General features: G+C 50.3%; 1 protein-coding gene across 2 annotated transcripts in view; it reads left to right on the forward strand.

Annotated features, from left to right (window-relative positions):
* Positions 1 to 268: 268 nt before the first annotated feature.
* The window catches only part of LOC119433701 (adhesion G protein-coupled receptor L1-like), a 300,112-nt gene continuing 282,975 nt past the window's right edge, over positions 269 to 17,405 (forward strand). For both annotated transcript variants that reach the window (XM_049659317.1, XM_049659319.1), the window contains exon 1: positions 269 to 784. The gene's annotated coding sequence lies outside the window, so the exon portion shown is untranslated. The remainder of the gene's footprint in view (positions 785 to 17,405) is intronic.

Here is a 17,405-nt window from a genome sequence, read left to right on the forward strand (position 1 = left end):
CTGCGAACGGACAGGAGAGTCTCCTCCTGTGAGCAGGGCTGCTGCTGCTTTTCGCGAAACCGCTTGCCTTCTGTTGCTCGCCCGCCATGCCGTATACCTCTGGCGGGAAGAGAACAGCTCTCCTCCAATCAGATAGCCCGAAACGGCGCGTCTTGGAAAATCGCGCTTTGTCATTGGCTGAGAGTGGTTCCCGCGCGAGTGAGAAGGCAGCGGCCGGCGACAACGGCGCCCCTCGTGGACGCTTCTCGCTCGGGCTTCGCTGCGGAAACAGACTGGCCGTCGGCCTCGCTTGCCGGTCGGATACGTGTGGGCTTGAGTGTGCGCGAGTTTCAAGTCGGTCTTGGAGCGCTGCTTGGACTTTGATCGCGGCGTGTCGTAGTTACCGCTTACCAGCGCAAGGGACACTGCGTCGTTTCGATGCACCAGAGGCCGAGTGATCGACAATCGTGCTTAAGTGTGCGACAGTGAGTGTGCGACCGGTGGCGCGTTCGTCTTTCACGACAAGGAGTGCGCGTTGTGGCCAGTCAATTCGCTAGCGAGCACGGGACGCGCACAACAGGTAGCCACCGTCGGTCTACGGGCGCCTGCTCCGCTCTCGGCAGCAGGGCGCGCTTCTTCGTGTTCGGCATGACAGCGAACATCTGAGAGCTCCTCGGCAGGCCTCCTTGCGGGTCGCAGAAATGACCAGGATTTGAACGGCGGGCAAAGTCGCCCGTGCCTCTGAATTCGGCGAACCAAGGATAAACAACGACTGCGTGATCCTTAGATGCTCCTTGCATACGAGGTGAGAAAAAGAATATTGCTTGGGCTTAAGTTTATATGCCGCGGCTCCATTGTCTGATGTTCCCGTCACGTTATTTTCTCGTAAGAATACCACTGCCTTCGCGATGGGCCTGAGTGTTCTACTAGGTTACAGGAAGCTAATCAACGTCACTAAAATGAACAGAAATTTCTGGCTCACAGCAGCCCTTAGATGTCGATCTGTGCTTTGAGGTGCGTGCATTATTGAAAGCCTGCTGTTGAACATAGTTCGAAACACTTGCACGGCACTCCTGAGCAATGCGGACGTTGCCGAATATTACAAGCGCCACGCAGTTCGCTCGCAAGAAACGAAAGAGGCAAGTGAGTTGGCGTGGTATCGCGGCGTGATCTGCAGCCGCGTAGATTGCATGCGCTGCGCTCCGTCGACTGCCTCGCACCGCTCTCGTAGCAAGCACCGAGCTGGGCTGCGATTTTGTAGCGATGACTTATTCCATACTAGTCTCATCATCCACCGCTCACGGCCGGCTGATCCCGTTGATAACGCCAGGGGACCGTCGCTCCGACCACTGACAAAGCGCGAAAAGGCATTATTACCGGAAAGGCATCGCTACAAAAGCCCGGCCCTGCACTCGTCGAATTTCTGACGGCGGCGCCAAACCATAGTCGTGTTTACGCCAGTGTTACAGCTTAAATGGCAAAGCGCGTAAAATGGCTTGAATAAAAGCGGAAAGATGAGCATTGACTTGCAATGTTCGCCTTAAACGCACATATAGTCACGTTACACATCGCGCTGCACAGGGAATCGGTTAGATTGAACGCTCGCCAGGATATGAAGAAAAAAAGATGGCGGTCCTCGGGGCCCGTGCGGGTTAATGAACACAAGTGCCGACAACCACTGCAATGTGAACCGTCCGTGGCACGCCTCAAGATCTTCGTCAGTTTGCGTGGGAGTATATGCACCACGCGTGCGATTTTCTCACCCCTATACACAACAAACAGTATACCGACAACTGAAGTTTGTTTCAGACATACGTGCATTTATGCCACACGCGCATATGCTGAAAGGACATCGGTTGGCCCGACAACGGAATGACAATCAATCACAAGATTACAGCTCATCTCTCTTGGGTGCAGTTTGGCGGCTGCATCTGTCTGTGCATTTATGTGCCTTCAGTGGGGCAAACGTGTGACGATGTTTGTTCAAAATTTCGATCGCTGGAAACCACGGTTGAGCCGGCAAATGAGTGCACTCCTTTTCGACCTACGTATATATGACACGCAGGAGCGTCGTGTATAGGCTTCGACGTAAACGCTATACCCCCCTTCTTTCACAGCCACCTTGTTTGCGTTGTCCGCCAGATTCTAGCCTGCAAGGAGCCGATATCCCTAGTCTGGTGGCAACCTACACTCTATGCGCACACGGTGTCATTTCCAGGTCTCACCCGCCTTCGTGTAGGACTGCTGCCGCTTTCCTACCTTTTATTTTGGCCAGCACCGCCGTTGTGCGTGGCAGCAACGATGATATATCCAGCTGAAAAAAAAAAAGAGCCTCGAAATTTGAGGCTTGCCAGCCGGTTTGTCAGTATCTTAAAAGCGAATTTGAGGCACACGCTTGCAATCGCTCCTTTAGACTGCGCCCAATCAGATGGCACTAAATGCTTCAACGCAAGGAGGGAGTGAGCCGTTAAATTAATCCGTGGCCAAAACTGCAGTCCTTCGGTGCTAAAGGATAAACCCCACTAAAAACTTCAAAAGTGCCAGTGAACAAGCTCTGGTGCATGGTCGTATAGCTTGTTTCCGTAAGCACTCGAGAAATGCTTAAAAGCGGACGCAACTGTGTCCTGGTCCAAACTGTAATTAATCGCTTGGTCTAAAAGCGATAAAAATGTTACAGCGAATGAGTGGTACACAGCTTATGCAAGTACCTTTGCTTTGCAAAAATACCTTGGCGTCGAATGTGGCGAAAGTTAGGTTTTTTTATAACAGTTCGAACGTGAAGCTGGCCATTGACATTTTGTCAGAATTCAAATCAACCGCGCCATGTCTGTCCCTGTACGTTTTAATACTCTCACAGGATATTATCACCTCCGCTAGAAAACCATAACCAGTGATACTACGTTTCTGTAGGAATTCTACCACGTCGAACGTATTCCAAGCGGCGAAAGATTAATTTCTGGGCTCAACGGTTTTGTGGGAACTTACTCGTTTGTTTTTGTCATGATCCTTTTTTTCACTGACCGTGGTTCTAAACGGAATGTCTGGATTGTCTGTTTTAGCCTCAAAAAACGCATTTAGAGCACTGCACTTACTATTGCCAATACGTTTGTCCGAGGTAAGCGCCTGCATATATTGCACCAGTTTTCAATTAATACCGATCGACACGGTTAACAAGTTCTCTCTTTTTTTGTTACTGTATAGCGAATGTCTGTTACTGTATAGCGAACTGGTCGGAGGCCACCATCCCGCGAGGGCAAGATCTATCCAGGCTTTCCAAATCTTCAACGGCACGCAAGTGAGATACCGCATATTGTTAGTTGTCGTGCCATTGTATTGCCATGATAAGTGATGTCATTTCTGCACACGATACAGATGCATAAACTGAAGTTTAGTGGATGTTTGACGCGTCTCTAGCTCTTGTCGGTACTGTATATTGGCGAACAAGAGAAGCCATCGTCAGTTTAATGTACACTGTAGTTAGCCAAGCAAGAAGTTCTGATGGAGAACAGGCACCGACGTTGTCGTGGCAGCTGTGAAGCACAGCGAGAGCCTTGCATGGGGGTCTCGAGAGCCGATAGCGTGCCACGAAAAGCGAGAGCACGTGGATAGCGGCGATTGAAGGCCTATCTGCAGCGGCGTACGGCAGCTCGAACATCCACGTGACCAGCTGCCTCTTCTACCATGTCTGCGCGAGTCGAGTGACCTCGAGATTGCAGAAATCAGTGCGGCTGTGCCTTTTGCGTCCTTCAGAAAACCTCGCAACTTTTGTGAAACCCATCTCTGTGTAGGTGTCAACCAGATGCAAACCTGGGGGGTTATTCTGTAAGTGTCAACCGAGTGGACATGTCCATTTCGTCTGCTGCTGAAGTGCTGATTGGCTGGGGGCGCCTGTCTTTTCAGGCGTCCCGTTTCAATATAACTTCCTGTTGTAGATCTGTGTTTACTTGCGTTTACGCACTTGGCATCGTGTGCAACACGTGCACATGTAACACTCGGTGTAACTAACACAGCTTCGCTGTTCGACCATCTTCACGGAGTGGAAGGGGCGGTGATTTTTTTAAAACCATCCCTCATCCATGCGAAAAAAAAAAAAAAAAGAAATCTATCTTTGCGCCTGCGTGATATACCTAGAGCTGCGTGAAATGGTGCAGTCCGGTTAGCCTGGACAAGGTCTGAATCAGTCGCGTGTGTTCGCACGTCACTGTTTGTCAAAGCACACAGTAACCGTGCGAGGCCACTTTTGCGAACATGTCCCTCCATGTTATGAGAGCAATTGAATATCGCTTGCACACTGTTTTGCCAATAACTGAATAACGGCGTCGCCAAAGTGTACGTTCTTCTTTGTTGAGCGTTCCTATCGAGCCACGGTACCGAGCTTTGTCATACTAGCAGCCCTCGACAGCGCCTTCCGCACCCGCCTCCTACCGGGCCGCTGACCGAGGCCGCTCATTGTCCGGCACGGCTGCGCGATAAACAATGTGGCCGCAGCGCCTCCCAGCGGCAACTTTGTGCGCGCCGCCGTTTATCGCGCTCGTGACCGGCCGTGCATATTCACCACGTCTCGGTGGTCGAGCCTGTTGCTACAGTGGACCGCCCCTCGACCCATCCTTCAGTTTCGCCCGCTCCAGCAGGGCTCGCCAAGGCGAAACCACGCACGCACTGGGGCTGGGTGCGGCAGAGACACACCGTACGCGCCGACAGAAACATTGCAGCGAGCAATGGGCGCTCGGAATTTGTCGGTGGCCTCCATATTTCGCGTCGCCGAGGAAGTGGCCACACACTCGATGCAGAGGCCACCAGTTGCTTGAAGCCGTATTGCTGCAGGACGAACATCTCAATGGTGTTCGCTGCCAAAACAACGGCTCTCTCTGTGGCTGCCCGTGACAAACGGGGCCAAAAGTCGCCGCCAGTGCCGCCAGTGCCATCTAACAAGGGCTTTCACCCGCATCGCACTAACGCTGCGGCGGCGGAGCATGTTGTGGGCGGGTCACAGTACGCCAATTTTACCAGGAGGCTGTCTCAAAAGAGAGAAAAACGGAGACTGGCACAATAAACGGAACATCGTCCCGCTTTCAAAATCATGCTGACATTCAGCCTCGCTCGCTCGACTCACCAGATTCAACCCCGTGCTCACGAAAATCGTACTCGGGAAGGCTTACTACTCAAACGTACTTGGGTTCACTAAGTATTCGCAAAATCACCGAGTCAGCCATTCGGACTCGCTGAGCTAATGGGCTCAGACTTGATGCGACATAAAAAAGCGTGCATTCATTCGCACATAGTTGTTAAATCATTGGCTCATGCTTACCGAATTACGTGGGATCGCGAACTCACTTTAGGCAAATTTACAGGTTAACAACTCGCGCGGAATCGGGAACCACCAGGACGGCACTGATGATCGTTCGATTGAGTAACATGTCTGTATACAGTGTCTGCGCGCATCGGAAGCGGCTCGAGGTCAAAGGCGGTATTGGGCACGCTGTTAAGCAATTGTTCAAGTCACCTAAGCTTCGGTAATCGCTCTCAACGATCTTGCGGTGCCCACACATGGTGCAGCGCTGCCTCATTCGACACGGTTTACAGATTTCCGGCGGATCCCGCCTCGTGGATCCTTCGCCAGAGGCGATGCGGGCTCAGCATCGCGCGTGTGGTGTGCTCAGGAAAACCGTTCGAATCGCACGCAGTTCAGACTCCCTCGAAACCCTCTGCGGAAGAGAGAAGTTAACCGAGACTCAGACTCCGAGTAGTAGTAGACGTTATTTAGAACCGAGGTGTCTCGAGAGTGAGTGGGGTGACTCGATATCTGCGGAATGTGGCGCGGAGTGAGCTCCTGTAGTTTTACGCTGAACTCGAACCTCCGGAATACTATTTCCCGCGCTTCTTGTAGCTTTTTCTTTTGTTGCGATCGATCACTCGGTGCTAAATTTCATGTAGAAATGTCCCGAGCTGGCGCTTGTGTGTGAAGTGGCATGTGAAATGGCCCAGGCGCCATTCGAGTGAATTGGGCGCAGCTCCCTTGCTGCAGCGGTGGCGAAAGAGCGAGGCCCTGGAGCGCGCGGCCACCTCGCCGAGTTCCCGGGGCGCCGCCATGGGCCGCGCGGGGCCAGCAGGGCGTTGCTGGCCGTGCACGGTAGGAGGGTTGGTCTGCTGGGAACCGGTTCTCTGGCGGCGGCCGCCGAATCTCTTGGGAGGGGGGACCGTCTCTCCGACCAGTCCTCAACTAACGGCTTTCTCGAGACTTGCATGCAGGGCGAAAGGAGAAGCAGCATTTTTTTTGTTTTGTTTGTTTGTTTAAAAGCGACACATCGTAAAGGCGCCTTTCTTGTTGTCATGTTGACCTACTGGTTTCTTGAAATCCGATTAACTGGCATAAATGTGGAATTCGGATAAATATTCGTTTCGACACATAGATCCTACAGAAAAAAAAAAATGTCGAACGTGTTCATAAATGCCCGACGTATTTGTTTCCACGAGTTTATCGTCTTTGTACGTGATAAGGTGGAAGCTTGTGCGAGTTGGCGATTCAATATCGACATGTGTGCACAGCGCAAGAAAGCGAGGACTGAAGGAAAAACACAACTCATGCGCTGGCTTGAACTGATCTTTATTTGCGAAACCGCCAGAACTATATACATGAACAAAAGTGATGAAAAACAACTTTCGCATTATGCCACACATGAACCCCTATTGCATCACAGTCGGATACTTGATTTTGTTTTTGGTGAGGGCAATGGACGGCATGCTGATGCAAAGGTGCGGATCTTCTTTCCCAGGATTTTCCAGCTCCCGTGACAGCCTGGAAAAAAAAAAATGTGGTTGATCCCTCTTATATAGGAATCGGTATAGAACACGAAAGTGAAACGTGTCTTCACAGAAGTAGTGTAATGTTTATTGCACATTGATATATAATGTCTATTGGTGTTTTGTGGCTAAAGCGCCCTTAGGCGTTGATGCACCCACGCTGACGCCTGGTGGCACGTCTCCTCCATCACGACTACCAACGTCGATGACCATGAGCAACCGTCGTGCATATGGAAGCTGCACTACGCTGCACACGCTAGCACAACGCGAAAGACGAAGCACGTAACTGACACACTAATACAACGCGCAAGACAAAGCACGTAACTGAATCGTCACCGAGTCAAATCATCGCGTACAGCGCGTCGTAATTGCAGCCTCCGCGATCAACTTCAGAAACATTTTCAGAGCTAATTGCGGAGGCCACGCTCCGCTGTGCTGAGGTGGCGTTGGTAGTGCTTCTTGATGCCAGCGTCCCTTCGAATGCTGGCATCGAGGCGTCGTAGTGCTGAGACCACCGAAGCGTTCACTGTCGGTGCGCGTTAGTGTCATAATGCAGTACTTCTCTTTTCTGCTCGTAGGCGGCGGCACCGCCCCGAGCAAGAGCGCGCGCGGGTACACGGAGGAGTGTTAGATATATAAGGCGCGTCTGTGTAGCTCTCTGCAAATGCGTTTGTGGCGCAATGGGTTAAACGCTCGGCGATCTATAGTCGCGGACCGAGAGGTCGTGGGTTCGATTTCCAAATTTTGCATGTTTGTGGAACTTTTTCTTCTGGTTTCTTTCTTTGTATTATGTTCTATGACGTATTTCCGTGACGGAAATACGTCAGTGAAGTCTTGGTGGACCCCGGCATAAAACACTTTCGTGTTAAAAATCGGGCAAGTTTGCACTCGGTCGCGCAAAGCTTAGGCACAGCGAAGCTTACTGGCTGCTACTGTTAGGTATGAACTCGGTTGCTGCTAAGTCTTTACTTGGTTTAACTTAACTGCGCATGTTGGAAGGTATTCTCGAGCGATCATTTTCGGGGGCACCTTCCCTTTCGCGATATTTCGCGTGACTAGCGCTGGATGCGTCGGCGCCTACGAGCGACAGCGTTCCTGGCATGCCACAAACGCAGGTAGGCTAACCAAGTTTGGTACAGTGCCAAGAACGCTGTCGCTTGCTGACGCCGAAAGCGTTGGCGACATTTCGCGTGACTAGCGCTGGACGCGTCGGCGCCTACGAGCGACAGCGTTCCTGGCATGCCACAAACGCAGGCAGGCTAACCAAGGTTGGCACAGTGCCAAGAACGCTACTGCTTGCCGACGCCGAATGCGTTGGACGCTAGCCGCTCGATATCAATCGGCCAGCTTCGCTGTGTCTTGAGTACAGTGTACTAGAAGAACCCTATTCTAGTACACTGTAGTCTTGAGCTTTGCGTGGCCTAGTGCAAGCTTTCGCCTTTTTTTTTTTTTTCTCCTGGCTCAGCGCGCCGCGGAGAGAAGAAAGGCAGGGATCGGGAAGGCAGAGAGCTGGCGAGGAGGAGACGGCGTGCATGCTCCGCAGAAGATAGCGTCAACCTTTCCCTTTCCCCACGAACCACTTACTACTACTCCGGGTTGCCATGGCTACCACGGCTACGCACCACAAATTACGGATGACTTAAACAGCTTCGCTGTTAAAAGGAAAAGCTGTCACTAATTGGCTCCACGCCTGTGTTGCAGTGCTTTGATGTGCAAATCAGCGAGCGCCGTCTGCATTCTAACCGCAAAACAAAGCAGTTTCAATCGGCTTTTGGGGCAGTCGTCTCACTTTATGACGTGGCTGTCCGGCTCACGCACAAACACGTTTCGCTTACGCCGGATGTCGAAGCCAATCGCTCATTTGCTACCGGAATGCAAGCTTCGTGCGTGGAAAATGCCACCCGGAGCACTGCAGTGCAGACACGCAAACGAGTCTCCTCCCTCCCCAGACATGCTGGCACTTCTAACTTGGCGTTGTATAGTTATTTCGCTCATCTGACCCTTGATTTGCGAGATCAGCGCGTGACGTTTCTTCTGTTTCGGCTATGGGGCTTATCTTGTCCCACAGCGATAATCGTCATTTGCCTTTCTCGAAAACTCTGCCCTCGCTACTTTTATGTCAAGAATACTATGCCACGCTGATAACGCCGAAAGGCAAACGATGCCTTTATAACAAAAACCTGGGCCGGTATTTTGTAGCGATGCCTTTAATGTCATAATGCCTTTTTCGCGCTTATCGCGCTTTGTCAGTGGTCGGAGCGACGGTCCGCTCGCGTTATCAACGTTGATATCATGAGCGGACCGTCGCTCTGACCACTGACAAAGCGCGATAAGCGCGAAAAGGCATCGCTACAAAATACCGGCCCAGTGTAGGCTGATTGTCTCGATAAATCTAGCAACACGCGTAGGCTTTCCTGGAGTCGTATTATTATTATTATTTCTTTTTTTAATGACTGGAAACTTCTTGCACGGCAAGTGGTGTATCCTCACGAAGCGATCTTCATTAGGGCGCCACGAATTGCACAAATGAACGCGCATTGTTAAAGAAGCAGAAAGGTGGGCGCCTTCAAGCGACTGAGTTCGCTTCCCACAGGTCTTTCACGCATAGCTGTCCGCATCGGAGATGAGGCAAGAAGCGCGGTGGCACGCCGGCGAGCTGTCTCCACCGAGGCGTCCAAATTACCCGGCTGTTGTTGGACCGGATGTGAACGAGGAATCTCGCCACCAGATTGTTGTAGTAAGCAGCATCGCCTGCTCCGCGACTCCTCCTCCCTGCACACGGCTCGTTCCGCGCGCGCATGCATGTCCCCCCGAGCAGCAGTGGTTGAACCGCACTGAGCAGCCGTGTCTTTTATGTATTTATTTATTAACGCGATAGCGTTTAGGGCCCGTGTCGCAGAAAATCCGGCGTCGGCGACCGGCGTGTGATCGCGGGTGGCAGAGAAAATAATCCAACCACATCGACCGCGCAGGCCCTCCACGTGGCTTAAGGTTTTGGTTTACAAAAATTGAATTTCTCACAGGGAAATCCGTCAGAAAAATGGTAAAGTACGACTTGAACATTCGGCGTCGGATTCGCCGTCGATTGTTTACCAATCGGCGTCGAATTGTAATTTGAATGCACGATAAAACCTAATTCTGCTACGAGGAAACTGAAGCACAAACCCCTTTTCCAGCATTTCTACCAGACCCGTGCGTGTCGGGACAATAGCAAACAATTAATAAAAAATAAAAAAAAGGTGCTATGGCCTTCACATTTTAATATAAGACCACTTATATTGCTCCTGGAAAAGACGTCTTTCCAGCTATGCATTTCAGTTTAAAAGTCAAGTCGACCTTAAGAGGATCGGTGTAAGCTTGGTCTTTGTAAGCTGGCTTTCCCACGTTCAGTGTTGCAGTGAATGAAGCCTACTTGCCGTATGCGAACGATGCGATGCGCACGGACCCGATAACGCTATCGCGTTCTACTCTTAAAGGCGAAGCTTAAGCATCCTCCAAGTTTTTATTTATTCATTTATAGTTACCCTCAGGGCCAAAGGCATTAAAGAGGGGAGTGGGTTGCAGCAAATGAAAATAAAACAAAATGCTTCACGGAGGTAGTGCAGAGAAGAGAGAGGTGCAGTGCCATCACTTGTGCGCCTATTGCGGCGTGATGGGAGAATGGGGGGGATGGCGCATGTAACCTTCGGGCAACGCGAATACGGTATAGGTGTGCACGCAGTATATGAGTGGGAAACATGCAAAAGGGCTGCGACACTGGGCTAGTTGGTATTGAAGCTCTAAACCGTTTCGCACATTGTTATCGTTATTCGGTGGGAAAACATGTATACTGCGGGGTCTTGGGACAAAGGAACGGCGACACAGTAGTGCAAGCAATCAAAGGGGCATTTATTGCACCCTTTATACGCCTGCTAGCCGAATCCATAGATATTCAGATGGGCGCGCGACCAATCGAGGATGTCGCCGCGACCGGATAGCGAGCGAACATCGCATGCTAGACACCAACGCCTAATCGTTCACCTGTACGGTGGCGTTCGAACGAGATCCGCGGAGTTCGAGTGATCCGCGTTCGTCCATTCCGGTGTCCTGCCTTCTCGGGACGGTCTTGTGAAGCGTGGATCGGCGCACGCTCGGAACGTCCGCGCCGCTCACCGACCTCAATCCAAAGAGCCCTTTTGCGCAGGGTTACCAGATGGCCTCAAAAAAAAAAAAAAAAAAACGCAGTCAAATAAATGATCTCAAAATGTAGCCCAAAAATAGCCAGACCAAAATTTTTCGTGAGCCAAAAGTAGCCAAAAGCATAGCGAGAACGTTTGATGATGTTCTGCAGGTGTCTTATAAATGGTGCAGATGGTGTCCAAATCTCACCGCATATTTCTGGCTCCAAAATGACTTCCGCCGCATGTCACCAGAACAACACTGGCCTCAAGATCTGCGTAAAGAATTCTAGTGAGAGCTGCCACACACGACGTGGATTTCGACACCGCTTATTGTTACAAAGCCGAAGGATTTCTTTTCCGATTTACTCATGACGTTATTGGTATTTACTGAGCCACGTTCTGAGCTAACTTTAGTTCACGCCTCGCTTTACCCGAGGTATTTTGTATAAGAGTTGGGCAAAATATTTCGGGATAATGTGGGAGCCTCACACAAGACCTTTACTCTACCTTAAAACATCATCATTCTCAAATGCAGTATTTAAAACTTTGAATGGCTTTATACTTTGCAGATGCAATAGTTGCCTTCTAGTGCAGGATGAATTTGGGAAATATTGTAATGGAGTAAGAAACTCGGCGAGTTTCTTTCCATTGCGAAACTACGCAGCAGCAGACGCTTTTAAAGCCACAGATGCGCATAAAGTAAATTAAATTTACTATTGATATTCTCCCATTCCTTCTTGTATGCACGACTGTACTTCGCCCACTTGCCCATGGTGAGGTTTCTTGCCAGATTTCTCAGCCAGACGACTGCTGCAGCCAGAACATGTTCGTGCCCTCGCGTGTGGCTACAACTCTCACCGGAAGGCGCTACGTTTGCTTCAACCAGAATATCTGATGACGCACACGCCTTATTGATTCGCTGTTAGCGCTATCACGTAGTGGAAGCCATGATTGCAACGCGCTACCGTGCTTTACACAGTGCAGTGCTCTCTGCTGAGAGAAGCATTCCGCATCAAAAGTTGTGGATGCTCGAAGACCATGTTCATGCAGTGCTCTCGCGAACATGCAGACCACAACTAGACCCGTCCCGTTGTCCACCGTGCCGTTTATCGTTTAAAGCGACTTGCTGATTTTTTCATATAAAGTTACTGGGTAAATAAATAACCCGGTGATTTGCGGGAAAACCAAGCAATAGGCTTCGAGGAAGCCTTGATAAACATTGACGGACCACGGGCAAAAATGACGCGGCAATACTTGAAGTGGAAGTCGACGTAATAGGTTGCTGTATAGCAGCCGGCACGGAACACGTACTCGACAGCTGTCAGCTGCCAATGTGTGTTTTTTTTTTTTTCCGGCAGAAGTTGGTGCCGGTTTACGTGGTTCACCAAAACGAAGAGAGCTTAGCGCTGGAATGACGTGTAAACATGGCAGCCATGACTTAACGCCATCCTCCGAGCGGCGACTTTGCCTAAAGACACAGCCTTCGAGATTGCCCACATATCTTTGTAGCTGGAACGAGCTTTGGGTTTTCATAAACAGGCCTTCCCGAATTTTGTCAGTGTTGACGTGGTCCTCGGAAGTCCTTAAGACAAGAATAGCCCAAATATAGCCAGCTCGGAATTTTCGACGCCAACCCGTATAAAAAGTAGCCCAATTTGGCGGCTCATCGCCCAATCTGGCAACGCTGCTTTTGCACCCAAGTAACCCCGCCGTCAGGTGGCATTAGCAGCGCCATCTCTCGCAATGCCACACCGACCGCCGTGCACAGCGAGGAAAGGCTGGCAACTGCGCCACCGAACGCCTCTTCACCACAAAGGAGTCATCTCAAAGAGTGGAGCAACGACCAAAAATCAGAAGGTTTGGCCGAGAGTTGTTGCGCACAAACTGAAAGACCAGGGACTAGGGATTTGACGAACACAAGCGCAACCTTTCATGTGAATGTTATTGGAAAAAGGGTGATTAGAATTATGTGCACAAAGGGAGAAAGGCACATATGAAGATGTCGTATTTACGTTTCGACCACACCCCGGTTGAAGCGTAAGTCTACGAAATCTTCGTACGTGCCGCCGTCTTACTGTTGTCATATTTTCAACGAATACAAATTTGTTCCTCGATGTATATATAAAGGTGCTTCTCTTCGGGGCTCTTTCATCGCTGAAAAAAAAAAAAAAATACACACGTGATGCGTACCTTGCTTGCAATAGCTCCTTTTGTCGTCTCGTATGATTCTTTACAACTCCCTAATGGATATCTTGACAAGTAGAACCGCAAATAAAAAAGCGAGCGTTTCAGTTTTAATTAACTAATTGGATCCTAGGGACGAAAATTTACTGGTGGTTTCTCAACTGAACTCCGAATAACGTTCGCTGAGAATGACGTATTTGTTTATAATGTATCCAGTATGATAGGTGGGACAGCTTGTATGGGGAGGTTATGCAGCGCGAAATAATTTAAGGATATAATTGTGACTGCTGTATGAGGTCATTCCTTGTCATTCACCTCGCAAACGTTATCGGCATTGGCTCTCAGACAGGTAGATCTGCCAACGCATGCTTCTTCTTTTTATTTATTTATTATTGCGATAGCAATTATATGGACACTTAAAACGGATTTATGCTGTCGCCGGCGCCGTCAGGTTCTGTATGACGTCAATGGCGATGAAATCGTCGCCGCGCGCCGTACGCTGTATGTGCGGTGAAAGCGCACGAGGGACGCGCGCTTTCACGGGGAGCGAACGCACGGCGGAGAGCAAACGCACGTTCTGCGCCGTGCTCCCTGAAGGGCTGCTCTCTTTCCTCCTATACAATCACCATATATAGAGAGCAAACGCGACTTCTTCCGTCGCGCGAAAGGCCGTGGGGCGACGGGAGGGAGGGAGGGAAGGGGAGGTGACGTCTAGCTGCGGCACCAAATGCGCAATTATATAAAAACGTTGCGAGGCGAGAAGGTGGTAGAGACTTCCGACGCTGCTCGACGAGTAACCTCCGAGCCGCCCCCATAGGCCCTGGCAACAGTCACCAACTCCGCGCGCGTTCGGTGCGAACGCGGGCATAACGTCGACGGCGTCGACAACAGTTCTGCGCGTGGCTGGTGATGCTGCATGTCCAAATTTGTACAGCTGATAAAACTACTATCCTTACTCCATATAGCTATCTACTAATTTGCTATCGCAATCGATGCTTCGCCTTTCGGGTGAAACTGCAACATTTTATCGAAAGAGCGTCAAGCTTGACTTCGCGCTCTTCCGGCGTACCGTTCTGCCGACGCTGTCGAGACCGAAGTGAGGCATGTTTTTTTATTTATTTAATGAGTAGGAAGGGAGATAGCAATAGTAGGGATTTAGTTACGTGCTATGATTATATATATATATATATATATAATTAAAATGGGGGTGTTGGTCTTCAAGCAGGCCTGGACGTGGCGTTGCAGAAGGCTATTCGAAAGGCAGGTCTGGGTATTGGCGAGCGCGAGTTAGAGCGTCGACAACAAACACCACTCGTCGTCTTTTCCCAGACATCGAAGCGCGGTCATTCGCCTTCAGTACAATTACCCCCCGCGGAATAAGGAGCCATCCTGGCGACCTAGGGGCAAGAAAACACAGGGGGACACAGAAAACACTGCTTGAGTCGGGACACGTGGACAATTTCTTGGCCGCGACGACGATGGTCAGAAGACGGTTCTAACGGCTCGATGAGGTAGTTCACCGGAGATGTTTGGTTAAGTACACGATATGGACCCTGGTACTTGGAGACCAGCTTCGTTGAAAGGCCAGGTGTAGTGGACGGGACACGCAGCCAGACTAGCGAGCCAGGAGAATAGCACGTAGGAGTAGCGGATGAATCGTGGTGTTGCTTCAGGCGCCACTGGTCTTGTGATGTGAATGAACGTGCAAGTTGGCGGCATTCTTCAGCGTATGTAGCTGCTTGAGATAGAGTTGTGGATTCTGAGGCGTCGGGCCGGTATAAAAGAATAGTGTCCATGGTGCAAGAAGGTTCGCGTCCGTGCAGGAGAAAGAAAGGGGAGAATCCAGCTGTGCTTTGAACGGCGGTGGTGTAAGCGAACGTAACAAAAGGTAGCACTCGGTCCCAATTGGAGTGGTCTGACGAGACGTACATAGCGAGCATGTCGCCCAGGGTGCGGTTAAAACGTTCTGTCATCCCGTTTGTCTGTGGATGATAGGCACTGGTGGTGCGGTGAACGACGCGGCATTCACGAAGCAATGCTGCGATGACGTCGGAGAGGAACACACGACCACGGTCACTCGGAGCTCCACGACGAAGGACAAGATTGTGAATCAAGGTGCTCAGCATTCACCACGAGTTTCTTCTCCTGTCGCCGACCCGTTTTCTACACGCCGCCCGTACGACTCACGCCGGTCGTCTTCTCCCCGACGCCGATCAATCTCCCCGACGCTTCGCCGACATAGCCCCGCACGAGAGGAAAACTAACAGCCGCAGTTCCCGAGGCAAGAACTGCGCCATCATCGAACTCTCCAAGACCTCATTTTTACCCGCCTAACGAAATTGATTTATTGGTAGAAGGTATCGCCGTACGTGCACTTGTCGACACAGGAGCTGTTGTTTCTATAATTAGCGAAAAATTGTGCCGCGATCTGAGAAAAGTGACCACCCCGCACCTCCACCACTTAAAATGGTGGTGTTGGTCTTCAAGCAGGCCTGGACGTGGCGTTGTAGAAGGCTATTCGAAAGGCAGGTCTGGTTACTGGCGAGCGCGAGCTCGAGCGTCAACAACCACCACTCATCGTCGTCGTCTTTTCCCAGACATCGAAGCGCGGTCATTCGCCTTCAGTACAATATATATATATATATATATATATATATATATATATATATATGTATTTGCGAAAAGCTTTGTGTGACAGCATCAATTGGATCGGTGGAGGTGTTGAAATCATTAGCAAAATACCTCAGTGCTGTCTGTCGTACATCATCATCATCACTTATTATACACTTAAAGGCCCCTTCCGGCGTATTGCCTAAGGGAGGGAATGTTCGAAATTGTTGACATTCATCAGTCATATATGGGAGTTACAAAAACTGTATATTAATTGAAAAGCTATGTCACAGTAAATCATACTTAAACCCCAACAAGTCCCCGAAGTCGGTCGCCTTTGCTCCGCGGCAATAACACTGGGGTCAGCCAACGCGCCGAAGGCACCATCTCACAAGCTGGCTGCAGCACTATGGAAGCTAGACGAATTCTTAGCCAATAGGAATGCCCCTCGAGGTGTGCTCATACGCGCCGCGTCGTCTGCTCAGTGTCTGCTTGCCTTCCTGTTACGTGCTCCATTGTTGGTGAATTGAGGCAAAACATATTTTGACGCCGTAACCATAAGCTGCGTTTACATGCATGCGACAGCAGGGCTTCGCTTTACCTGTACGCTTTCCCTGCAGTTACCTCGCAGCCGTCTTAGTAAGCAATAAGGACGAACGCCCTCATAAATGTTCACCTGCGGCACAGCGTCTGCTCGGCGTCTATAGTTGTCGCTTGCTCGCTACCGTCATCGCGTACCATGCTAGAGCGGGGTAGTAAATTAATGATGCAGTGAACGATTAGGCTTTTATAGCGTTCCGCATCGTCAACGCATCGTCAACACATCACCGATGCTAATGATATGACGCCCATCTGCTAGCCAGAAATCAAACCAGTTTTATGGCTCGGTGCCGTGTCTGTAGTGCTAGCAGCGTGTAAACAAATAGCCGATCTCAATAATTACGGCAAAACATACCGAATGTTTTGACCTCAGCTTGAGATGAGGCTTAGCGATGACGAATTTTGCCCCTTGTTTCTTGCTGACATGGTGATCGCGGATTTGGATCGAAACGGGTGGTCGGCGTTGTGGTGCTGCCATCTTTCTGTAAGTGATCGCGGTTACGGTGGCTATGACGGTTACCGGTGGTAACTGCCACAGTAATTCTCGGCATACGACGTGCATGCGCAAAGGTCTTAACATGTCACGTATCGCTGTACCGTATCATGTAGCGAGCAAAAATAAAACTCTTTAGTGCAGCCAATAATGAGCCAGTTACGCCCGGAACTATATACCGCTGCGCAAGGATATTGTCTATTAAACAAATTAATTGTGGCGCGAGGAAAAGAAGGAAAACCAAGGGGGGGACAGGGCGCCCTATCCTGTCCCCCCTTGGTTTTCCTTCTTCTTTTCGTCGCGCCACAATTAATTTTTTTAGCTATGCACCAACTCGCCCAACACACTACCTTGCTACAGGATATTGTCTGTGTACGCCTCGTATACCTTCGGCAGTGCTGCAACCACCGTGTGAGATGGAATATAGAGCGAACGTGTCGACAGGTTTGAGCATCGGCCGCGACGCCTCTGTAAAGCGTCACTCAATTGGGGAGAAAAAAAAATGCAGGCTTGAAAGTTGAAAACGAAATTTGTCGATTTGTTACCGAGGAGGCCTCATGAATACTTTACATGGGGGT

The sequence above is a fragment of the Dermacentor silvarum genome, chromosome 11 (genome assembly GCF_013339745.2).
Source record: "Dermacentor silvarum isolate Dsil-2018 chromosome 11, BIME_Dsil_1.4, whole genome shotgun sequence".
NCBI classification, from domain to species: domain Eukaryota; kingdom Metazoa; phylum Arthropoda; class Arachnida; order Ixodida; family Ixodidae; genus Dermacentor; species Dermacentor silvarum.